This window comes from Parasteatoda tepidariorum, chromosome 8, assembly GCF_043381705.1.
Source record: "Parasteatoda tepidariorum isolate YZ-2023 chromosome 8, CAS_Ptep_4.0, whole genome shotgun sequence".
Classification (NCBI taxonomy): domain Eukaryota; kingdom Metazoa; phylum Arthropoda; class Arachnida; order Araneae; family Theridiidae; genus Parasteatoda; species Parasteatoda tepidariorum.
In genome coordinates this window covers 90,917,320-90,923,319 of record NC_092211.1, presented here as the reverse complement: position 1 = coordinate 90,923,319, position 6,000 = coordinate 90,917,320, and the positions used below count along the sequence as shown (strand labels likewise).

The 6,000-nt window shown below is 29.0% G+C and overlaps 1 protein-coding gene across 1 annotated transcript in view; it reads left to right on the top strand.

Annotated features, from left to right (window-relative positions):
- Window positions 1-280: 280 nt before the first annotated feature.
- Window positions 281-6,000, top strand: part of LOC107446547 (two pore potassium channel protein sup-9-like) — a 92,001-nt gene continuing 86,281 nt past the window's right edge. Inside the window, exon 1 of the mRNA XM_071184367.1 lies at window positions 281-453. The gene's annotated coding sequence lies outside the window, so the exon portion shown is untranslated. The remainder of the gene's footprint in view (window positions 454-6,000) is intronic.

Sequence of the window (6,000 nt, the reverse complement as noted above, 5' to 3'; positions counted from 1 at the left end):
AAAAAGAAAAAGAAAAAAGAAAAAAAAACGACTAAAAAAAATACTCAGAATAAAAGGAGTGCTTAAAACAAACCGCTAAATTGAAAAACAGTTAACTTAATAAAGGAGAGCAATAGATGAATAACGGAACCAATGACAGCTCTCGACTAAAAAAACTAAATCACGTAAAAGGAGTGACTTTTCTTCCCTTTTACATGCTGCCGTCCCCCTTGCATCTTAACCCCCCTCATTCTCTAGAAACATAATGGACCTTCCCTAGATCCCAAGTCTGCTCTCCTCTAGGGCGCTGCAGAGCTGAAGAACAGGGCGGACAAGGCGCACCGCCCCAACTCGCGTCTATCAGTAGGATTTCAATCAAGTTCTGTTATGTTTGTGGCGCCAATGGTTTTCGACATCTGGAGTTCGAGTGTTTGCCTCTCCACTCTGGGATACTCAATAATAGAACGTCCAGAGGTAAGATTTCTTCTTCTTTTTTTTTTTACAGAAAAATACTTTGTTTTCTCGAAATTTAACTTTCATACTTTTTTTTTTATAAATTTTTAATAAGCCATTTATATGAAATAATCGTTTCCTAGAAAACGTTTAAGGAATGATTTCTAATAAATATTTTGATATAAGTCTCCTGAATATATAATGAATTAGTCTGTCTACTGAAACTAAATTTTCCTACATTTTACATATAGATTTTTATAATCCGTTTATTTAAAGTGTCAGGTTAAATAGAGATACTTTATTTACAATACTGATCATAAAAAGATGAACGAAGTAAATATCACTGAATAGCACATTGAATTTTAAAATGCTTTTACTCATCTCCGGGGAATTTTATATCGATAATTCTAATTATTATAATAAATTTTCAAATTTATTAATTAAAACATCCCGGAAAGTTAAGAATGAAACTAATAATGAAGAACTGAAATAAGAATTTCTGAAATTCTTACTTCAAAACATAAGTCTGTAACAGCGAAATTTTTTATTTATTTAGTTAGTTTCACATGTTCTTAGAAATGTAAGGCAGATTTATAAAACATCTATTGAAATACTAAAACATAAAATAATACTTAACATATAATGATGCTTTCAAGTTCTAACATAAAGTAAAAACTTTTTTTAGATTAAATATTTTGTAAACTATAGATCTGAATAAAATGTTGAAACATTAATTTGTTTATCGATGCAAATTAGGTAATTTTACTCAGAAAAAAATTATTAAAATATAACTAAAGCTTGCTCTTTATTTTCAAGCAATTTTTTTTCTTAACAAAAATTTAGAACATGCATTTAAAACATCTATGGAAACATTAAAAAATAATATTTATACCGAAATGATGCGTTCAAATTTTAATAAGAAGCAATTTTTTTTAAAAATTATATTTTTTGGGAACAATAGATCTGATGTTGTTGTTGTTGTTAATTTACGTCGCACTAGAGCTGCACAATGGGCTATTGGCGACGGTCTGGGAAACATCCCGGAGGATGATCCGAAGACATGCCATCACAATTTTGATCCTCTGCGGAGGGGATGGCACCCCCGCTTCGGTAGCCCGACGACCTGCAATAGATCTGAATATCATATTCCACTAAATCAAATATAGAAATACGATTTTGCTCGGAGAAATAAATTGAGTAGTTTTGCCTTATTAAAATCTGTAAAAATGTAAGTACAGTTTGCATTTTATTTTCAAGCAAATTTTTGTTTTGTTTGCTAAAATAACCTATAAACTTTGCATTTTTATTATTAAAATTATTTTTAAATTTAAAAATACTTTCAAGAAAATGAAAACGATGTTGAAATTAAAGAAATATAATACAATTTAGAATTGAAATCTAATCTATTAGTGAACGATATTGTAGAGCAGATGGAGGAAAATTGAATCTTGTGTATCGAATTATGATAGTTTGTTTAAAATCAGTTTTTTTATATTTCGCATTAACTAGTACAAAATATAAAATGACATCCAATATACTCTGCTGTAACTTTTAAAAGAGAATCAACACTAAAAGTAAATTTCTGTTTTCGTTCAAATGCCTAAGATTATATGCACAACACTCAGGATGTTTGATCCTATCTGTAATGATACATATTTAAATATTCAACTAATTGATTTGACAAAAGATTTAAGTTTTACAATTTTATAGTTGCTTTTACTAATGGATAAAAATGAACTGAATTTGATAGAACAGATAATTAGTAAATCATTCAAATGATTCTGCATTGCATACAATATGATTCAAGGACATACCGTGACAAAACTGCACATGGGTGACAGCCAAGATTTTCCTTCAAAGTCTCAGGTGGCTGCGACCACTTTATTCAGCCTGCGTAGGGACCGAGGATACGCGTTCCTCATTAAACTGTTCCACCACGAAGTGCACGACTTCACGCGCCGGACATTGACTACCAAAGCAGGGGAGTCATCCCCCCAGAAGAGGATCAAAATTATGATGGCATGTCTTCTGACCATCCTCAGGGGTGTTCCCCAGACCGCCGTGAAAAGCCCATTGTGCAACCCTAGTGCGATGTAAATAAAAGTATCTACGTACATTTCTTCTACACCTAATGTCTATGGTCAAGGGTATATGGTCTATGGTATATATATATATATATATATNAATTATAATTAGGTGTATTTATTTATTTTTATATACTAATTGACAAACTTGTCAGCAATTAATTCCAAAAAATTGACTATCCTTTCTAAACAATAAAATTTTTTTTCTTTTGTGATTTTAGATGAAAAAGGGAAGAAAAATATGAGACGTAACTTAAAAGAATCGATGGCAAGTGCTATTATTAATTTATAAGACTCGATTTAGTCTCAGGAATTACTTCATTTTATGTAAAGTTTATTTTAATATTTTAAAATGAACTGCAAAAATTTTTTTAATAAAATTTTTAAAAAGAAACCAGATGAGAATTCTACGACTTACTTAATGTTATTATTGTTATCTAAGAACTATCGGTTTTTCGTCTGCTTTCTTTGAAAATTAGATAAAATGCCTTGCAACTCTCAAAGCTAAACTTTATGCAAAATGAATCTAATTCATGGAAAAACATAAACAAATTTTATTTAGGTTTCGCAATTTTCTACAAAAAACAAAATTATCTTGGCCACTAAAAGACTTCAAAGCTAGTATTAATGGTTACTTTGGAAAATAACATTTTCAAACATAAATCAAAAATTTAATCTTCAAGTTAAAAATTTAAGGCGCATATAGACAAGTAGGGAGAAAAATTGAAAATTTTGAAGTGTTAAAAATGTGAAGATTAGAATAAATTTATGCACAAGAGAATATTTGATACAATAAATGACATTAAAATCAATAAACAAATTGAAAACAATATTATAATTATGGAAATCAAAATATCATACTTGAAAGTTCAAATTCTGATCCTACTGGAATTGAAAAAAGTTTTTGCTTTTAGATATGGGAATAAAAATCAATGTAAATTTCTAATAAAAACCTAAATATAACTTGCTTAAAGTAAACAGTTGTTTTTTGACTGCAAATTCCATTGGTAAATAATAGTATAATTTGGAAACTAAATAAAGAAAATGTTTTCAGTAAATTTCGTGGCGCTCAGTTGGAAGTTCAAATATTGTAGCAGGAAGTCTATCTGAAATATTATCCTTTTAATTTACAAAGTGATTTATTTTGGAAACGATACAAAATGAATTGGAAAAAGGCATTACATCGAAATGATCTCTTGAGAGTCGATGAGTAAATGTTAGCACCAAATGTTTGCAATGTCTGGAATTATAAGAGATTCAAAATAGAGTTTCTCGACAGATTAAAATACTGAGTAAAAGCAAAAAAAGTTGATTAAAAAGCATTAAGCAATAGTTTTATGTTAAGAGTATGAAAAATTTGACAATTTGAAAAATCTGTAAAAATTATTCTAACTAAAAATTTGAAACTCCAGCTTCGAAGTGCACATTTTCGGGTTTACATCTATCTTCATGTAAAGTGTGGTAGCTGTAAATGCCTCCCATAGACGCAGACAGGCTCATTAATAGAAAATGATCACGTGTCAAATGCAATTTACCTGTTAAGCTGCAGGCGGATAATGTTATTATGCTGAAAGAAGACACGTTGTGTTCTTTTAAATTTTCTGAGGACAATAGAAAACAGTTTGAAATTAACAAATGACTTATTAATTTGCTTTATTTTTTGGTTTAATTAAGATCAATGAATCTATTTTACAAAATATTAAAATAACTGTAATATTGTGAAAATTCTAAAATCTTATGTTTCCAAGGGAAAAAAAACTATTTTTCCAGTCAATTTTCAATGGCAATTTGAATCTCACTAAATTGTGGAAATCGTGTATAAAGCTACACTAAACCTTTAGGGAGTTAACCATCTGGGTAAACTAGGAAGGCCTTACCTATTCTTCAAATAATTCTATCGATATTTGCCTTTTGCTGTTATTATATTTGAGGCAGCTGTTTGAAACACACTTTCATTCATCGAAAACAGGTGTCAGTTGAAAAGTAGAAAAGCATTTCTTCCAGTTGCAATAGTTAGAATTTCAATAAAGGAATTCCATGAAATATTCTTTGATTTTCATTTAAATTGAATTCTGGCATTTCAGTAAAGAAATATTTGAAATGTGATGAAAAATGACCCATCTTTTCTTAGAAAGTCATTTTTATTTTGGGGTCAGCTATTGAGGATTTTAGAGACAGTCTGTGATTAGTTTTTACAGAAAAATTTGCTCCAAAAAATGAGTGTACCTTTCAATTGATAAAACTACCTTCAGGAAACATTGGATAATGGCAGTGAAGAGGGCAGCATTACTAAAAACATGGATTGAAAAGATTCCTTTAAATTTTTCAGATGCTTTAGACTGGATCTGAAATTCAATATGTTATGCGTTTGATAAACAACCTGATATTTGTGAAAAAGGTAAATGAATCTTTATATCTTTCTGTTGAAAAATATTAGGCAGATGTAAATTCAAATTGACGGCGCTAAATAAAAATAAGGGATTATTTTTGCAACAAATATGTCTATAAGTAGCAGAATAGTTCACAAAATGATGAAGAAATTTTACTCAAGTTTATTTTGTCATACTGAAATTTTCAAAATTAATAAAAAAAATTTAAATATAAGAAAGAATAAATTTCTTTAAAATTTTATTAAAAAAAAATTAAATTTTTTTTTCATTCTGAACACCTGGTGTATGCACTTCTACCAAAGTACGATTTTTAAGCTAATAAGTTTAATATTGAAATTAAATAATAAATTGAAATTTTGCCTGGTAATTAATTTCTTTTCTAAAAATATACATTTGTCAAATAAAACTTTAAAAGGCATGTCAAAACAAAGATCTGTTTATGCTATTTCCTTTAGTGGGGAAATAGAAATAAATTTGTAAGAACGATGAAACAATGATTCATTTCCTACATAAGTTGACCACAGAAACAATGCACCACAAGTCGTCAATTTACAGTACAGTACCTTATTTTCTATTCCCTACTTCAGGGCATGAATTTCAGTTATAAAGATAACAAAACCTTTTGCTCGCTTCTATTTTCGCGAAAAATATAAACAATTTTCATCAAGAGATTTTTGGTGATCGAAACCATAAAAAAATGTGCAAAATGAAAAATCACTTTTATTGTTAAAACTGAGGGATTTTAGTTAAAAAAGAGTTTTAATGATTCCAATGTTATTCGCATATCATTAAAAGCCATTAGAATACAAAAAATTAAGTCGTAAGAAGTGTTTTTACACTATATACAGACTTTTAACGCTTATTATTTATATAGAGCCTCTTTTTGATAGTAAAATGCGTCGAATTCAGGATCAAACTTTGTTGGGAGGAAGGTTTAATTTACAGAAATTTTGAGCAAATTACCAAAGAGTTACTGTAAGATGTTATCAGTTTTTTCTGAAACCTCTCTCATAGCAAGATCTGATCACGGATGAAATTTTATAATCTGGAGTATATTTGGTGCTGAACATTCTTTACTTTTAAACCTCTCTCCA